Source organism: Myotis yumanensis, unplaced genomic scaffold, assembly GCF_028538775.1.
Source record: "Myotis yumanensis isolate MYYU_CA2020_CCGP unplaced genomic scaffold, mMyoYum1.0.hap1 SCAF_3, whole genome shotgun sequence".
In the NCBI taxonomy this organism is placed as follows: domain Eukaryota; kingdom Metazoa; phylum Chordata; class Mammalia; order Chiroptera; family Vespertilionidae; genus Myotis; species Myotis yumanensis.
In genome coordinates, this window is record NW_027223754.1 from 124,255,474 (window position 1) to 124,273,875 (window position 18,402).

Below are 18,402 nucleotides of genomic sequence, written 5' to 3' on the forward strand. Positions count from 1 at the left end.
CGCCGTGTGGGGAAGGGAACAGAGGGAGGAAGACTTGAGCCTGAGAGGAGAGCCGTGGCCTGCCCTGGTGGAGGTGTGAGGTGTGGTGTCCCCGGGCTTCCTGCTCTCCGAGAGGGCCGCCTTCGCCGAGGATGACGAGTGGGGGGCACAGGTCAGAGGATGCTACGGGGGGAGTGGCAGTCTGCCTCCCTGTGGGTACTGACCATCCCTGACTTTCTACCCACACTCTCTGGAACCGCCACCGTTATCCTTTGCCCTCTGCGTTTCCTCCACCCAGCGGGGCTGCCTCTGTGCCCTCCCTCCCGGGGCTGTGAGGATGGCGGGGTGCCCTGCAGCCCTGGATGGCAGCCCCAGCTCTGGGTTCCCCGTGAGGGTGTAAGTGTGAGTGTGTGTAAGTGTGTGTGCAGGGCTGAGGCTGGGGGTCATCCAATGACCAGAGCACAGGAGTAGAAAGCTTCGAGAGGGCGGGGCCGCCTGGAGTCACACCAACAGCCTGGAGCCCAGAGCACCTGTCGCTGGGATGCACCACCAGCCCCAACACACCAAGCAGCCGGAGCGGCGTCAGTCACTGCCGGGAGGAGCACAGGAGAAGCAGGGGGTAAGTTCCGCTCTGGGGGGCTGCGTGTGGCAGGGCTCAGTGAGAGGCGGGGCAGCCAGGGCCCCAGAGAGCCAGAGAGAGGGAACCAGGAGCTCTGTGCTCTCTGCACCCCCCTCCCTGCTGCACAATATCCACGGCCTTGGGCCCTGCATCGGGGGGAAGGGGAGGGTGGAAGCGAGGGGGGGGGGCACCGCACAATATCCACGGCCCTGGGCCCTGCATCGGGGGCACTGCAGGGGTTGGAGAGCCCACATGGAACAGCAGCGGAAGTGAGGACGGAGCAGAGTCATGGCCAGTGGAGTCTCCCCAAAGGTGCCCCGCAGGCGGCCATCCAGTGTCCGAAGGCAGTGGCAGTGGGAGGCCCGAAGCTGGTGGTCATGGGCGGGGGGACTGGAGACCCTCAGCCGGCCACGTTGGGAGAAGGGAGAGAGAAGGAGGTTTTGGATGAGACACGAGCCCTGCTTTTACTTATGGTGCCCACAGGGCCAGTATCCAACCTGGCAAAGCTCTGCAACAAGCACTCCTGGGCCTGAGAAAATGCAGGAGATGTTGTGGTCTGACTGACGGGAGCTCTCGCTTGCTTATCTGACCTCATGGCGGTCATTCTGAGGAACAGAGCTGGAGCTGCGGGGGAGGGCGGGGACAGGGGCACGATGACCAGCCCCACTGACTGCTCTTGCCCTTTGCTCTTCTAGACCCGAGGACCGATTCCTGGTTCCTGGTACTCGTCCCTCCCTGCCACCCTCCCCCTTCCGTCTTCTCCTGATGGCGGCAGGCCCTCACACCACGTCCCAGTGGGAGCCTCTGAGGCCAGCAGGATCCCTCGCTGCCTACGACCGCGGCCTGGTGGTTCTCTCAGGGGACATATTCTATGAGGCAAGACTGGTGGGCACTCTGAAGAGTTCTAGGGTCCCTTTCTTTTTGGGGTGCCCCAGGGATAAATAAAACTATGACCCTGCTCTGCAGAAAGCCTTGATGGGGATACATGCAGGAGCTCCGCTGTCTCCCTGTAGAGAATCCCTGTTACTAGCTCCCACTTCCTTTTCCTTAAGTGGAAAAGTGCAGGCCAGTGACAAGCAAGATCAGAATTCATCAGCCCCCCTCACACCTAAAAGAAACGCCCCCACCTCCTGTTTCTTCCTGGGCTCTGTTAACCTCTGTCCTGTAGCCAGTGCTCCTCCCACACGCCTTGCTCTCGGCAAATTGTCCCTGAGCAGGAGCACGGGGCAGCGCTTTGGGCCGGGCTGTGCTAGGACACACAGAACCACCGCTGGACAAGGCGCACCCGCCCTCCAGGGGCTCGGGTCTAGGAGGGGAAGCAGATGAGGAAACGGGCAATTACAAGGCAGTGTGGGCAGGGCGATGAAGTGTGCTCCAGGGGCCCGCAGGAGGGCAGCGCGCCAGGCTCCAGGCCCAGGGTTGCGGTGCTGGTGCCGGGAAAAGCTTTTCAGAGAAAGTGCTCACCTCACGGATGTTTTGGAGTGTGTATTTTTTTAATGGCGAGGCACTGCTCTCAGCTTGTTATGAGCATTGACTCCCCTAATTCTCCTGGCAGCACTGTCAGGAGGCGCCGAGGGGTTAAGCAACTTAGCAGCTGGCCAGGTGCCCTGGGCTCGCACTCTTGCCTGCATTCCCTCCTGCCTCCGTGTGGTGCTAGCTGGGAGGCGGCGAGGGGTCCGGCCTGAAGAAGCAGGTGCTGACCATGCACGTCTTTCCTCTTCTCTCCCTCATGGGCTGGGCTGCCTTCCTTTCTATACCTCATCCTCAGTCCACCCTCCACACTGCTGACAGACCCACCCTCCCAAAAGCGATCGGCCTCTGCCTATGGGCCCTCTGGCCGCTTCTTGGCCGGCAGGGGCTGAGGTGAGCGCCTCTGATGGGCCTGTGAGGCCTTCCACAGTCCTGGGCTCAGCCATCTTTGCCAGCCTTGCCCCCCTCCACTCCCCCAGCAGCCCTGCTCACCTGCCTTGTAGCCAAGCTGCTCGGGCCCTGGGCCTTGGCAAATGGCTATTTTCTGCCACACCTGCTCTTCTCCCTGGTGCTCTGACAAATTCATGCAGACTCAGGCCATTGTCGCCTCTCGTGAAACTTCCCTGACTCTCAAGTCCAGGTTATTTCTTTCTTTCTTGGGTTTTCGCCTCTACTCTCCGAGGTGGACTAGGCGGGCTCCACCAACTGGTGAGCACTGATATATCTCCCAGCTCCATCTTCCAACTTCAGTAACTTCCCCTCCGTAGCTTGAAATCAGCCACAGAGGGAGGATTTACACCATAGGAATTGGCAAACAATACAAATCAGCCCCCTCACCCATCCTGAAAGTCTGTTAAGCAACAACCAGCACGCCCCCTGTCTTATGATTTGCATATGTGTCTGCCTGCCCTCCAAACTACAAGTGCTTCAAAGGCAGGGCCATGTCTTACTTATATTTTTAAAGATAAGCTCAGCATATGTGTGATACCATGTGGTAGGTACAGATAACTCATGGTGCCTTTAGAGTACTTGTCACTTAATTCTGGTGACAAATTGCTGCCACCACAATGGTCTGAAAATCTGCCAGGTGCCTAGGTCAGCTTCTTGCTCAGAAGTCCTTTGTAGCTCCCTTTGCCTCCAGGACTGGAATGTGGAGTCCCTGGAGGTAAAGGCTTTTGTCTGTTTTGTTTTATTGAGGTGGCTCCTGCTCAGAATAGCGTCTAGCTAGCATGACGTGCTTAGTAACCCTTTGACACATCATTGTCAAATGAATAAATGATAAAAATAATAAAATTCAAGCTCCTTAAAATAGCCTTCAAGACCCCTTGTTACAGATTCTTTTCTCTCGATTCCTCTCTCTCCTCTTCTGTGGCTGCCCGTCCCATAGTAGGAGCCCCAATTGCAGGCCGATTGCAGGCCCGCTGCTCCCTCGCTGGCCCCTGGTGAGTTGGTGGCGGGGGTGGGGGGTGTCCAGACACCATGCAGTCTTCTCCTGGCAGGAGGCTTCCTCCCCTCTCCTTCGTTTGCCCAAGGCCTCCTCATTCTCCAGTTTGATACCAACTTCTGGAACTCCTGTTTCCTACTGCTCTTCTAGCCCCAACCTTAAAGGGGAGGTATGTTTCCCACACCCTCAGTGATGCTGTGAGCTCCCTGGGGGCAGGGCTGGTGTGTGTTCAGCTCTGTGTCCCCTCCAGTACGTCAACACCCAGCTTAAAGTCTTGCACACAGCAGGTGCCTAGTGTGGGTTTGCGGTCCAGATTTGCCCACATTAAAAGAAAGTTGGAGCCCAGCAAGATGTATGCAAGTCCCAGCCTTTGATCTGCTGCTCCCTGGAGTTGATCTGATGAGCAATCACTCACCAAGTATCCGTGAGGCGGAGGAGGGATGGCTGGTGGGCTAGTACCGCCCCCAGTCCTGACCAGTCAGGTCTCACCGCACGGATAGCAAGCTTTATGACCTGGTCTTTTCCTTTCCTCTTCCTCCCAGTTTGTGGCCACCTTGCTCCTGGCTGACTAAAGCTACTTCTGCCAGCCGGTGGGCTGCACTTGGCCTGAGAGTATGGCTGCAAGTGGGAGTGAACCCTGGGTCAGCGCAGGCTCAGAAGACCTCAGCTTGAATCTCAGCTCCGCCAGTTACAGCTGTGTGACCACGAGTCGCCTATTTACATGTTATGGCCTCAATGTTCTGATCTATAAAGTGGGGGTAATAACACCTACTTTGTAAAAGGAAATGATTGAAGGAAGATTGAATTAGATAACGTATGAGAGTGTTTAGTCCTGGGCCTGGCACACACTGAGTACGGGCTAAGCAGTAGATATTTCATTGTTTTTAGCTGTTCTCTATTTCAAATGGAAGCAGAAGAAAAGATTTCCTGGAAGAAAAAAAAAAGAAGAAAAACAATCTAGCTGAGGCTTGACAAGTTACCAGGTAGTGATTTGGAGGTTGAATCAGGGATGCTGAGCGATGGGCTAATGTCTGGTCCACGGACCAGCAGCATCAGCATCACCTGGGGCTTGTTGAAATGCAGAATCTCACATGCCAGCCCCAGCACTCTGATTAAGAATGTGCTTTTCAACAAACAAAATCGCAGGTGATCCTTGTACTCCTTAGATTCCATGTCTGTGGCCCGGGACACATTTGGAGAGTCCTTATGTTATCACTCCCAGTCCCATCTCCCTCTTTCCTATGCTAACAGGTGTCTTCCTGCGGACAGGTGGGCACTGTGGGAGTAGGCAGCACAGAGGAACAGTGAGGATTGGGACTGAAGCCAGGAGGAAGCTGTGCCCCCAGCATGACAGAGACGTCTGGCTGCACTCGCACTTCTAACCAGCAGATGGCAAGCGTGTGCTGGTAGTGTTTCTTCTCAAAGGCCTTTGATTGCTTGACATGGTAAGTGCCTGGTCCCTTAGGTGCTGGGTTATCTCTGTCAGTTGGGTCTGGGGTGGTGTACATGGAGTGTCCTGCGTGGGCGCTGGAGGAAAGTGTTGGATGGTCTCAGGGTTTGCTCAGGTGGCTGTCCTGAGGCTGATGTCAGAGCAAACCATGGTCCCACTACTCCCTGGCAGAGGAAGGGCACTCACTGGTGTGCCATCGCATCACCACAGGCTCCCACTGGTCCCACTCTTCATTCATGCACCTGCAGAGGTAGGCATTTGCCCCCATTAGCAACTGGGCCCCAGATTAAATGAAAATAATTTTAAAAAAATGGTATTATGTGGTAAGGACCATCCAACAGCAAAAGCCATCCTCGAGTGTTTAAGAGAAGAAACCCTGCTTGTGAGTCCAGAAGGCGCACAGGATTGAGTGGTGTGGGGCGAGGTCATGAGTTTGGGGCAGTGAGGAAAGGAAGGGGGCTCTTATCAATCTCTCACCAAAATGAGTCTGAGCAGAGAACCTGGGAATTTGTCTTATGGCTGTGCAGGTATTCAACACCCAGTTCCCTAGTCACCGAGCTCCCCAGCCTCCCTAGTGTCTGGGACGTGGGATAGGATATTGGAAAGATCCCAGTCTCTCAAGTCAGACTGCGTTCAAATCCCAGCTTGGACAACTATTAGTTGTATAACTTTTGGCAAGTTACTTAATCACTCTCTGCCTCAGTTTTCACATCTGTAAAATGGAGGTGAGTAGAAATCATATAATAATATTATAAGTGTTTATATGATTTTTATGCACACAAAGTACCTTGCATGTAGTAGGTGCTGTGCACGTGTTTGGTGTTTCTTCCCTTGGGTCTTAGCCTCCCTTTCAATAAAACAGGCAGAACCCTTGGTAGTTGAGGCCCCCAAGGAGAGTCAGGAGAGAAAAGGCTCCCACAGTTGACACCATCTTTTCTTCCTCTCTAGGTCTTCCTTATGTTCTAAAAGAAGCCAGAACAGATCACCAGCCTGCATGTCAACCACCATTGCACCATGCTAATCAACTGGGCGGCTGGAGTCAAATGCGTGCTAGGTGGTCAGGATACGTGACGCAGCTGAGGCAGCCCTGCCCAGGCCCTTGTGAGGCAGCCTCTCTCTGCTGGGCTGAGTCTCCAGGGTGGGAGGTGTGCATCCTCTAAGGTCCCCTTTCCTGTGGCCATGAGCCCAGGCCTCTGCTCTCCTTTTATCCCTGTTGCCCCCCAAGCCTCCTGGCTCCCCCTTCCTGGTGCAGAGGAGGAGGCCATGGGAGGTGCTCAACGCCATCGGGGAGTGCAGAGGGGTTACACACACTCTCATGTAGCATCCTGTTAGCCCCTCCAGGGTCATGACCTCAGACCGCTCACGCCAGACCTCAGGATGGGCCTCCCCAAGGATTTTCTCTGCGGGACATGCAGAGGTGCTGTCTGCAGGATGGAGGACTGAAACGTGAAAGAGAAAACGCAAAGCACAGCTATGCTCAGCTCCACCTACTCCCCTCGATCTCCTTGCCCAACTCCGCGGCCTCCTCTTGTCAGGAAGCTGACTTCATTGGTCCATGCCTGCATGTGCCTGTACTATGGACTGGCCAGTCAGGTCCTCATGCAGCTCTACCTGTGGTGGATGTGATTGATGTCTTACCCTCCTACAGCTGCGGAGAAGACCCCTTTGGCTCCAGGGCCTTTGGCTGAGCCCTGGTCCTACTCTTGGCTGCACCAGTAACTTGGTGTCAGACCATGTACTAGCCCTTCTCATCACTATCTTACTTAGTCTCCCAATTTGCAAGGGACTCAGTAAACATCTCATCAGATTCTAGAACAACCCTAACTCCCTGACAGAAGGTGGAACTTGGAGCAAATGCTTTCCATGCTTGAGACCTTAGTCTCATCATCCATAAAACAAGGGGCTGGGCTTGGAGCACTTCTATCCTGTGAGCCTGTGATCACTGATCCACCGTCCAGGTGCCTGGGTGCCCTGTGGTTTGGGGACCATCACAAGAGTGTTAGGAGCCAGATGGTGGTGACATCCGAGATGTCCCTCAGGGGGTCTGGGATGGATTGAGACATCATCGATGTCAACATAACATGGATGGAGTAGAGCAAAGGGGCCAGAATCAGGAGACGGGGCAGGAGGATCGTGGCTTAAGGAAAAATGGGAGCAGGCTTCATCAAGCTTACCTTCTGAAGAAGACTGAACAGCAGGAGGCCTGCCCCCTGCTGGTAGACAGAGGAGTGGCAACTGCTTGTCACTTCTCTCACATCTCTGTCCTTATCTTTCTCTTCCCCAGGGTCAGTTTGTGGCCATTGCTGCCCACTTTTCCTACCTCTTCACTCAGTGCTCCTTCCTGGATGGGTTCAGCATGGCCGTGCTCCTGTTCCTCCTCAGCCTCACCACCCCCTCCCTCAACATCTACCACCAGACACACCTGAGGAGAAGCAGACTTACAGGGCAGGATCCAAGGACTGAGACTAGCAGAGCCGTCCCGGCAGAGACAGCGTGGCTCACTCCACCTGCACCAAGCAGGTATCTGAGCCTGCACTGCGTCCTAGGATGGAAGGAGGAGAATGGCCCCCTTCCAGGGTTCAGGAGGACAAAAGCGGAGCCAGCTCCTGAACTCGCTTCTACAGCAGCACCCCTCACACGGACCTGTGATTGTGTGCATCTCCGTCTGCTAGCAGATGGGAGCCTCTCCCGAGCAGGACTGTCTTGTTCCCAGTGTCCCACACCTGGCACAGCGCCCCCGTCCATGTGTGTTTGGAGTCTTGTATTCCACAGTCATGACCTCTGGTGAAGGTCGGGCTGAGGGCATGGGGGAAGTCGAGGCTCGCTGGATATATAACCTCACAGTGGGAAATGATGACTGTGGAAATGGTCCCCTGTCTGTTCATGCACTTATATGGTTGTACAAGTCCGTGACTGTGAGTGGGGTGGCGGAGAGGGCTGTGTGTATAGCTCTACAGACTTGTTTTCCAGTCTGCATGCACGTTTCCATTTGAGTCTCTTCTGTGCGTCTCTGAGAATGCCACAGTGCAAATAAAAGCCACTAGGATGACACTGCTCCTGTCCCAGGCAGGGGACCCTGATGCCCAGAGGGATCTCTGCGAACATGGAAGGGGGGAGGGGCCTCCAGCGGGGTGTGAGAAGGAGACACAGGGTAGGACAAACACAGCCATCCACTTCACAGACAGGGAAACTGAGGACCAGAAAAAGCGAATGTACGACCGGATCGCATTCCTCGGCAGAAGCAAACATCTGCGGAGCCGTTAGAGCCAGAACTGGATCGTCTCCACAAAGCAGCGGCCTGGGGGGTGTCTCCATGCCTCCAGTGTTCTTATGCGTCTTTATATTCTCTCCCCGTCGCTGTTTCCTCCCCTCTGTAAGTTCTTATTTTGTGATGCCTCAACAGTCAAGAACGTTACAGAACTGTTGAAGTTTGTGAAGTGCTGTTTGGGGACTATTTATCCATCAGGTGCTCTAGTTAATTAACTCCAGCAGGCGGGCTGCGTCCTGTGGGCAATCCTCTGAGAAGTTATGCAGGATGTGCACGCATCCCACGCACTTCTGCTGACTCGGCCGCTGCCTTCGGAGGGTGGGGGCATATTTTAAGGTAGCCTTTTTTTGAGAAAAAAACAACAACACATAGGAGTGAAGTCTGTTCATTTGCTGAGCAGCCAGGATAAAGGAAAGGGGCGTCATTCCAGAGTTCAGAGCTCATATTGGTCCAGTTCTTTGTGGCTGCCTCTGTCCGATTCAGCATTGGGAGAGCCTGGGGGAGGAAGTGTGTGTGTAGGGGGGGGAGGGCTTGGGGGGACATTCTCAATGAGCTGAAGGTGCGCCTCCTTTCCACAACTGCCCTGCACTGTGTTGTAAGACCTCCCTCTGCCTGGTTGGGGAGTGCTGTGCAGGTATTGTTTCCTATGAGTGTAGAAAGACTGTGTGAGTGTTAGGAGCACAAAGTGATTCATACTTGTCAATACATAGCCAAATTCCTAATAATATTGTGGAAGTTCGCATCTATGCACTTTTTAAGATAGTGATAAGCAAGAGTGATGGTTAGATTTTTTAATATATAGCAGGATGAACTGCTGCCCAGAGAGGGGCCATTTGCCAAGACAGGGAGGCCCAGAGGACCCAGTGGGAAGGCCCTATAGTCAGAAGTGAGGGAGTCACCCCAATCTCCCATGAGGGTCCAAGAGCTGAAGGTGTGGGTCCCTGGCTATTGCCTCTTAAATCTGAGTATACCTAACTAAACAATAAAAGGCATCCAAGATGGAACAGCTCCGTGGTCCTCCCGTAGCTCAGAATTCAGTGAAGATCCCTCCCTGCCCCATACACACTCCTCCGTCCACTCTGCTGACCACGCCCCGGGCTGCAGGAGAGGCGCCTGAGCCAGGAATCAGGAGAAAAGGCCAGGCCCCCTTCCTCCCCCTTCCTCTTGCTCTTGCAGGTCTCTGTGTAAATGGAGGAACTCCTCCAAAAAAGACAGCCTCTGCCTTCTCACCTTTGTCCCTGGGCAGTCTCAGGGGACTTTAATTCAGGTTTTTGAAATTTGAGCCCTCCGATCCCTATCTAGATCTCAGGGATATGTGAGCTCCAGGAAGAGGCAGAAGGCTCTGCAGGGAGGAGGGATTCGACTACCAACAAGACAAGACAGGACTGCAAGGGTCTGTATTTCAGTGCACGAGGGGACACTAAAATGAGGAAAGATTGGTTTAAAAGCCCACACAGAGCGTCATGAAGGTGGAGCCCATGCTGGTCCGCACTCACGGGGAGGCAGCCCTGGATTCTCAGAAGAGGCAGAGCCCGCCTGTGCCCTCCTGCTGCTGGGAGGACGTGGCCGTTCACCTCTTCTAGTGTCTTTTTCATGTATAGGTGCTTCCAGCTCTAAAAAATACACTCTGGTAACATATCGTCATTATAAACTCTTCTTAAACCACAATTTAGCAGTGCACTAGTACATATCAGAGAATCCCAATTCTGCTGAGTTACATATAAAATATAAACACAAAAAATGTGAAGAAGAATCATCTCTAGATGGTGAGATGGTTGATGCTTTTCAAATCTTTGTATTTTCTTATTTTCTGCAATGCCTATTCTTTTTTAGTCATTAAATGTATTATTATAATGTGATGAATTCAGGATATCTTGGCTGTTCTTTCTTCTGAGGATTATTAAAGCCTATATTTGATCTGCTTATCAAGTGGTCATTACTGATACAGTTGACACATTTCACCCCACTGTTGACCCCTCAGTCATTCAACAAACAGACATTGAGGACTCACTGCCTTCGAGGCACTGAGCTCGCTATTAGGGATCCGACACAAACCAGGCTTGTCTTGCACTCTGACGGCCATGTAAATGCTTAAGAAGCCAAACTGCGGCCACTTCCGCTAACTAGTTCAGGGAACGTTAGAAAGAAAGCCAGTCTTGTCCCAGTGCAACAGTGAAAGAGGATTTTGATCAAAGACTTACCCACAGTGTCAGATGAGAAAATGGGGCTGCCCCACAGCTGCCCGAATTCAGTCTTCCTGTGACTCCATTCCTTGCTTTGAATTGAGCTCCCCACACATCAGAAGAGTGGCATCTAAGTGTAAGTTTAAGTCTAAAACCCCTTCTTAAAAACCAATAAAATGTTGTACAGCTAGAACTAACTTTTGCCCAGAGCATGGACCCATTCTGGCTCCTAGGAAAGGTTCCTTGCAGGGAACATCTAATGGGAGACTTGATAACAATCTTCACTTCTGCAACAGTCCATTGATAGAATGGTGGTGATCATTGAACTACATCTCTGTCAAGTTTCAAGTATCTAAAAACTTTTACTTGTGAAGTGAAGGAATTGCCTTCCAGAGACCAAACGGGCCTTTCCCTGCCCTGGCCGGTGTGGCTCAGTTGGTTTGGCATCAACCCATGCACCAAAAGGTTTGATTGCCGTTCAGGGCACGTGCCCAGGTTTTGGGCTTAACCTGGGTAGGGGGCGTGCAGGAGGCAGCCAATGACTGATTTGTTCTCACATCAGTGTTTCTCTCTCTCTTTCTCTCTCTCTAAAAAAATTTAATAAAAATATTAAAATTTAAAGAAGAGAGTGAGAGACTTTCCCTGAATCAATATACTGACAGAGTTAGCACTGGGACCTCAGCTTCTTGAGCTCTACCGGGGACTCTGTGTCCTTTAGGACTAGGTCATGGAAGGAATTCATTTCCATAAGTAGGGCAGTTTAGGTATCCCAGATCCTGGGCCCTAGCTTGTAGCTCATCCTACTGGAACACATTGGTATGAAGCTTCTACGTGCACTGTCTCCCACCAGCCTGTGTCATCTTCCTTCTCCCCTTCTCTCACATACAGACTTCTGTGGTATTTAGATCACCTTTAGCTCACTGGTTACAAATATCAGGAAAGGATCCATATGAAACAAAGAAAAATGTTAAAAAGAGCCTACTTTTTAGAAGGAGGAAAAATGGTACCTGTCAATCTTCAGATTCTCCAGGGGCAAAAAAGGGAAAGCCAGGTGTGACTATAGGAGCTCCAGCATCAGATCTAAAACAACAGCCCTACAGAGACTGGCTAACCAGCTCCCACACTGGGGATCCAGTCCCTGTGTCCAGTTCCTCATCACATATACGTCCTAGCACCTCTGCCTCAGGTAGCAGTGGCTCTGAGCCCCAGTGGAGACACACACTTCCTACCAGTTCGTTCTCTCTCTCTCTCTCTCTCTCTCTCTCTCTCTCTCTCTCTCTCTCTTCACACACACACACACACACTCACACAATCACCGTTGCACTTTAATTAAACACCTAAATGTGTGTGAGCAGTACCTCAGTATGCACTTTTTTATACATTTATTTATAACAACAATTATGTTTTTAACATTGTAGTTTGTGAACCCTGTGGCGTATGAAAATGTGCGTTCACTGTAAGGGGCCCGTCTAGCATTTCAAGCAACTGCTATGGCAGCTTCTTTAGCCAGTCAGGCGGGCCAAGCTGAGCTGTTTCCGGGAATGCCCTCTCCTGTGTATTTCAGGTCCCAATGAGGAGAAGAGACATTTTTGCATGAGATTTGAGGGGCAGGAGTGAAGCAGCAGCTGCATTATTTTTTACTCTCAGAAGGTTGGGGCATGTACTTTTGTAGCTCACACATGATTACTCATCTGCCGACTCCTCGGCGTGGGCAGCTGGCTGGCCTACAAGCGGTCCGGTCCACCTTCCCCAGCCTTCACTTCTCCGACTCCTGGGCCAGGTGAGTGTTTAGCACCAGGACAGAGGGCACCAGCTTCTTCTGCAGGATCATCTGGAGGCACTGAGAACTGATATGGGTTCCGGTCTGTCCTGAGGGTTGCAGCTGATTCTTGCCCACTGTGCCTCCATCTTCCCTTCCTAGCTACCTGGGGACTTGAGCTCCAGCATCAGACAAGATGACAGCAGCCTTGCGGTTTCACAACTCCCACAGCTGCGTAGGAGTTCTGTAGATGAGACACTGAATGGACAAATGGACCTGCGGCTTCCCCACACCAAGAGCCTCCCATCGGGACACCCCGAAGCCCTCCCTTTTTCTACTGTCAGGTTTTACAACCTCCATGTGCTTTTGAGTCTCCCAAGATACAAGTGACACAGGGGAGTTCTACCAAACATTCAAGGAAGAACTAAAACCTACCCTCCTCAGACTACTACAAAAAATTCAAGAGGAAGGAACACTTCCAAGCTCATTCTATGAAGCCAGCATCACCCTAATACCAAAACCAGGTAAAGACATCACAATGAAAGAGAATTACAGGCCAATATCCCTCATGAACATAGATGCCAAAATCCTCAACAAAATCTTAGCAAATCAGATCCAGCAGTACATCAGAAGGATCATACACCATGACCAAGTAGGATTTATCCTAGAGATGCAAGGATGGTACAACATCCGTAAATCAATAAATGTGATACATCACATAAACAAATTGAAAGAAAATAACCACATAGTCATATCAATTTTTGATAAAAACTCTCAGAAAGGTGGGAATAGAAGGATCATACCTCAACATAATAAAAGCCATATATGACAAGCCCACAGCCAACATCATACTCAATGGTCAAAAACTAACACCATTTCCCCTAAGAACAGGAACAAGACAGGGATGCCCACTCTCACCACTCCTGTTCAACATAGTCCTGAAAGTATTAGCCATTGCAATTAGGCAAGAAGAAGAAATAAAAGGCATCCAAATTGGAAAAGAGGAAGTAAAACTGTCCTTATTTGCAGATGACATGATATTATACATACAAAACCCAAGAGACTCCATCCAAAAGCTACTAGACTTAATACATGAATTTGGCAATGTAGCAGGATACAAAATTAACCCCAAGAAATCTGAGGCATTTCTATACACCAATAGTGAACTTTCAGAAAGAGAGATTAGAAAAACAATCCCATTTACCATCGCACCAAAGAAATTAAGATACCTAGGAATAAACTTAACTAAAGAGGTTAAAGACCTCTACTCAGAAAACTACAGGACGTTGAAAAAAGAGATAGAGGAAGACATAAACAGATGGAAGAACATACCATGTTCTTGGATTGGTAGAATCAACATCATTAAAATGTCCATACTACCCAAAGCAATCTATAAATTCAACGCACTTCCCATTAAAATACCAATGGCCTTCTTCACAGATCTAGAACGAACTCTCCAAAAATTCATCTGGAATAAAAAAAGACCCCGAATAGCTGCAACGATCCTGAGAAAGAACAAAGTAGGTGGGATCTCAATGCCAGATATCAAGCTGTATTACAAAGCCACTGTTCTCAAAACTGCCTGGTACTGGCACAAGAACAGACATATAGATCAGTGGAATAGAATAGAGAGTCCAGAAATTAGCCCGAACCAATATGCTCAATTAATTTTTGACAAAGGAGGCATGAACATACAATGGAGCCAAGATAGTCTCTTCAATAAATGGTGTTGGGAAAATTGGACAGACATATGCAAGAAAATGAAACTAGACCACCAACTTACACCATACACAAGAATAAACTCAAAATGGATAAAGGACTTAAATGTACGACAGGAAACCATAAAAATTCTAGAAGAATACAAAGGCAACAAAATCTCAGACATATGCCAAAACAATTTCTTCACTGATACAGCTCCTAGGGCAGTTGAAACTAAAGAGAAACTGAACAAATGGGACTACATCAAAATAAAAAGCTTCTGCACAGCAAAAGAAACCATCAACAAAACAACAAGAAAACCCACCTCGTGGGAAAACATATTTGCCAACGTCATATCTGATAAGGGCTTAATCTCCAAAATTTATAGGGAACTCATACAACTTAACAAAAAGAAGATAAACAATCCAATCAAAAAATGGGCAAAGGATCTAAATAGACACCTTTCAAAAGAGGACATTCAGAAAGCCAAGAGACATATGAAAACATGCTCAAAGTCACTAATCATCCGAGAGATGCAAATCAAAACAATAATGAGGTACCATCTCACACCTGTCAGAATGGCCATCATCAACAAATCAACAAACGACAAGTGCTGGAGAGGATGTGGAGAAAAAGGAACACTTGTGCACTGCTGGTGGGAATGCAGACTGGTGCAGCCACTATGGAAGGCAGTATGGAGGTTCCTCAAAAAATTGGAAATGGAACTCCCATTTGACCCTGTGATCCCACTACTAGGAATATATCCCAAGAAACCAGAAACACCAATCAGAAAGGATATATGCACCCAGATGTTCATAGCAGCACAATTCACCATAGCTAAGATCTGGAAACAGCCTAAGTGCCCATCAGTAGATGAATGGATTAGAAAACTGTGGTACATCTACACGATGGAATACTATGCTGCTGTTAAAAAGAAGGAACTCCTACCATTTGCAACAGCATGGATGGAACTGGAGAGCATTATGCTAAGTGAAACAAGCCAGTCAATGAAGGAAAAATACCACATGATCTCACTCATTCATGGATAATAAAGACCATTACAAACTTTTGAACAATAATAGATACAGAGGCAGAGCTGCCTCAAACTGATTGTCAAACTGCAGTGGGAAGGCCAGAGAGAGTTGGGGGGCAGGAGGGAGGGGAGTAAGAGATCAACCGAAGGACTTGTATGCATGCATATAAGCATAACTAATGGACATAAGACACTGGGGGGTAAGGGAGGGTAGTGGTTTGTCAAGGGCGGGGGGGGGGGGGGGGGGGGGAAGGATACTTATGTAATACCCTTTGTAATACTTTAAGAGGAAAATAAAAAAAAAAAAAAAAAAAAAGAAATCTGAGGCATTTCTATACACCAATAGTGAACTTTCAGAAAGAGAGATTAGAAAAACAATCCCATTTACCATCGCACCAAAGAAATTAAGATACCTAGGAATAAACTTAACTAAAGAGGTTAAAGACCTCTACTCAGAAAACTACAGGACGTTGAAAAAAGAGATAGAGGAAGACATAAACAGATGGAAGAACATACCATGTTCTTGGATTGGTAGAATCAACATCATTAAAATGTCCATACTACCCAAAGCAATCTATAAATTCAACGCACTTCCCATTAAAATACCAATGGCCTTCTTCAAAGATCTAGAACGAACTCTCCAAAAATTCATCTGGAATAAAAAAAGACCCCGAATAGCTGCAACGATCCTGAGAAAGAACAAAGTAGGTGGGATCTCAATGCCAGATATCAAGCTGTATTACAAAGCCACTGTTCTCAAAACTGCCTGGTACTGGCACAAGAACAGACATATAGATCAGTGGAATAGAATAGAGAGTCCAGAAATTAGCCCGAACCAATATGCTCAATTAATTTTTGACAAAGGAGGCATGAACATACAATGGAGCCAAGATAGTCTCTTCAATAAATGGTGTTGGGAAAATTGGACAGATATATGCAAGAAAATGAAACTAGACCACCAACTTACACCATACACGAGAATAAACTCAAAATGGATAAAGGACTTAAATGTACGACAGGAAACCATAAAAATTCTAGAAGAATACAAAGGCAACAAAATCTCAGACATATGCCAAAACAATTTCTTCACTGATACAGCTCCTAGGGCAGTTGAAACTAAAGAGAAACTGAACAAATGGGACTACATCAAAATAAAAAGCTTCTGCACAGTAAAAGAAACCATCAACAAAACAACAAGAAAACCCACCTCGTGGGAAAACATATTTGCCAACGTCATATCTGATAAGGGCTTAATCTCCAAAATTTATAGGGAACTCATACAACTTAACAAAAAGAAGATAAACAATCCAATCAAAAAATGGGCAAAGGATCTAAATAGACACCTTTCAAAAGAGGACATTCAGAAAGCCAAGAGACATATGAAAACATGCTCAAAGTCACTAATCATCCGAGAGATGCAAATCAAAACAATAATGAGGTACCATCTCACACCTGTCAGAATGGCCATCATCAACAAATCAACAAACGACAAGTGCTGGAGAGGATGTGGAGAAAAAGGAACACTTGTGCACTGCTGGTGGGAATGCAGACTGGTGCAGCCACTATGGAAGGCAGTATGGAGGTTCCTCAAAAAATTGGAAATGGAACTCCCATTTGACCCTGTGATCCCACTTCTAGGAATATATCCCAAGAAACCAGAAACACCAATCAGAAAGGATATATGTACCCAGATGTTCATAGCAGCACAATTCACCATAGCTAAGATCTGGAAACAGCCTAAGTGCCCATCAGTAGATGAATGGATTAGAAAACTGTGGTACATCTACACGATGGAATACTATGCTGCTGTTAAAAAGAAGGAACTCCTACCATTTGCAACAGCATGGATGGAACTGGAGAGCATTATGCTAAGTGAAACAAGCCAGTCAATGAAGGAAAAATACCACATGATCTCACTCATTCATGGATAATAAAGACCATTACAAACTTTTGAACAATAATAGATACAGAGGCAGAGCTGCCTCAAACTGATTGTCAAACTGCAGTGGGAAGGCCAGGGAGGGTTGGGGGGGAGGAGGGAGGGGAGTAAGAGATCAACCGAAGGACTTGTATGCACCCATATAACCATAACTAATGGACATAAGACACTGGGGGTAAGGGAGGGCAGGGGCTTGTCAAGGGCCGGGGGGAAAAAAGGACACTTATGTAATATCCTTTGTAATACTTTAAGCGAAAAATTAAAAAAAAAAAAAAGATACAAGTGACAGTGGTTGCCTTCCTGCTATAGCAAGCTCTCAATAAACAGCCTTTGTGTGTTCCCATCTGGCTGGGCTTCCTTATTTCCACAGGGAGGAGCCCTGCGCTAGCACGTGCAGCAGCCTATGATGCTGTGGCCGGTCACACTGGGAAGAGGTGAGGCAGCTCTTGGAGTTTCCCATGGCTTTACACCAGCCCAGAAATGTCAGAAAAACAATGAATAATTTTTAACATAAATATGTCTCATGCAATATTTGGGGTTTATTCACACTAAAAAAATATTGTTTATCTGAAATTCAGATACAGGAGTGGGCAAAAGTGGTTTTACAGTTGTGAGTACATGAAACACAGAGTTTATTTTTGTATTATTATTTACTAGAGGCCCGGTGCACAAAAATTTGTGCACTTGCGGGGGGAAAGGGGGGTCCCTCAGCCCGGCCTGTGCCCTCTCGCAGTCTGGGACCCCTCAGGAGATAAATACCTGCTGGCTTAGGCCTGCTCCTGGGTGGCAGAGGGCAGGCCCAATCCCTAGGTGCAGCCCCTGGTCAGGCTCAGAGCAGGGCCGATTGGGGAGTTGGGGCACCGCCCCCATCACACTCAAGGCAGGGTGGATGGGGAGGTTGGGGCACCACCCCCTGTGATGCACAGAGCAGGGCCAATCAGGGGGTTGGGGCACTGCCCCCTGTCACGCACAGAGCAGGGCCCATCAGGGGGGTGGGGGCTCCGAACCCTGTCACGCACAGAGCAGGGCCAATCAGGGGGGTGGGGAGCTCCACCCTGTCATGCACAGAGCAGGGCCCATCAGGGGGTTGAGGAGCTCCCCCCTGTCACGCACAGAGCAGGGCCCATCAGGGGGTTGAGGAGCTCCCCCCTGTCATTCACAGAGTAGGGCTGATAGGGGAGTTAGGGCACCGCACCCTGTCACACACACAGCAGGGTGGATCAGGGGGTTGGGGCGCCGCCACCGTCACACTCAGGGCAGGGCCGAAGGGGAGGTTATGGCTCTACCCCATCACACACAGAGCAGGGCCCGTGTGTGGGGGGAGGGGGTTGGGGCGCCAGCCTCCATCACCCACAGAGCAGGGCCAATCAGGGGGTTGGGGAGCCGCCACTCTCACACTCAGGGCAGGGCCGATGGGGAGGTTATGGCTCTACCCTGTCACACACAGAGCAGGGCCTGTGGGGCGGGGGGGGGGGGGGGGGTGGGTTGGGGCGCCGCACCCTGTCACACACAGAGCCGCAGGGAGATCAGGGGGTTTGGGCGCTGCCCCCTGTCACGCTG

At 49.6% G+C, this 18,402-nt stretch overlaps 1 long non-coding RNA gene across 1 annotated transcript; it reads left to right on the top strand.

Moving 5' to 3' along the window:
* The first annotated feature begins 4,923 nt into the window (after positions 1 to 4,923).
* Positions 4,924 to 8,720, top strand: LOC139005288 (uncharacterized). The gene is made up of 3 exons (XR_011470656.1): positions 4,924 to 4,957; positions 5,911 to 6,107; positions 7,247 to 8,720. It is a non-coding gene; the product is annotated as an uncharacterized lncRNA (long non-coding RNA).
* The last annotated feature ends 9,682 nt before the right edge of the window (positions 8,721 to 18,402 follow it).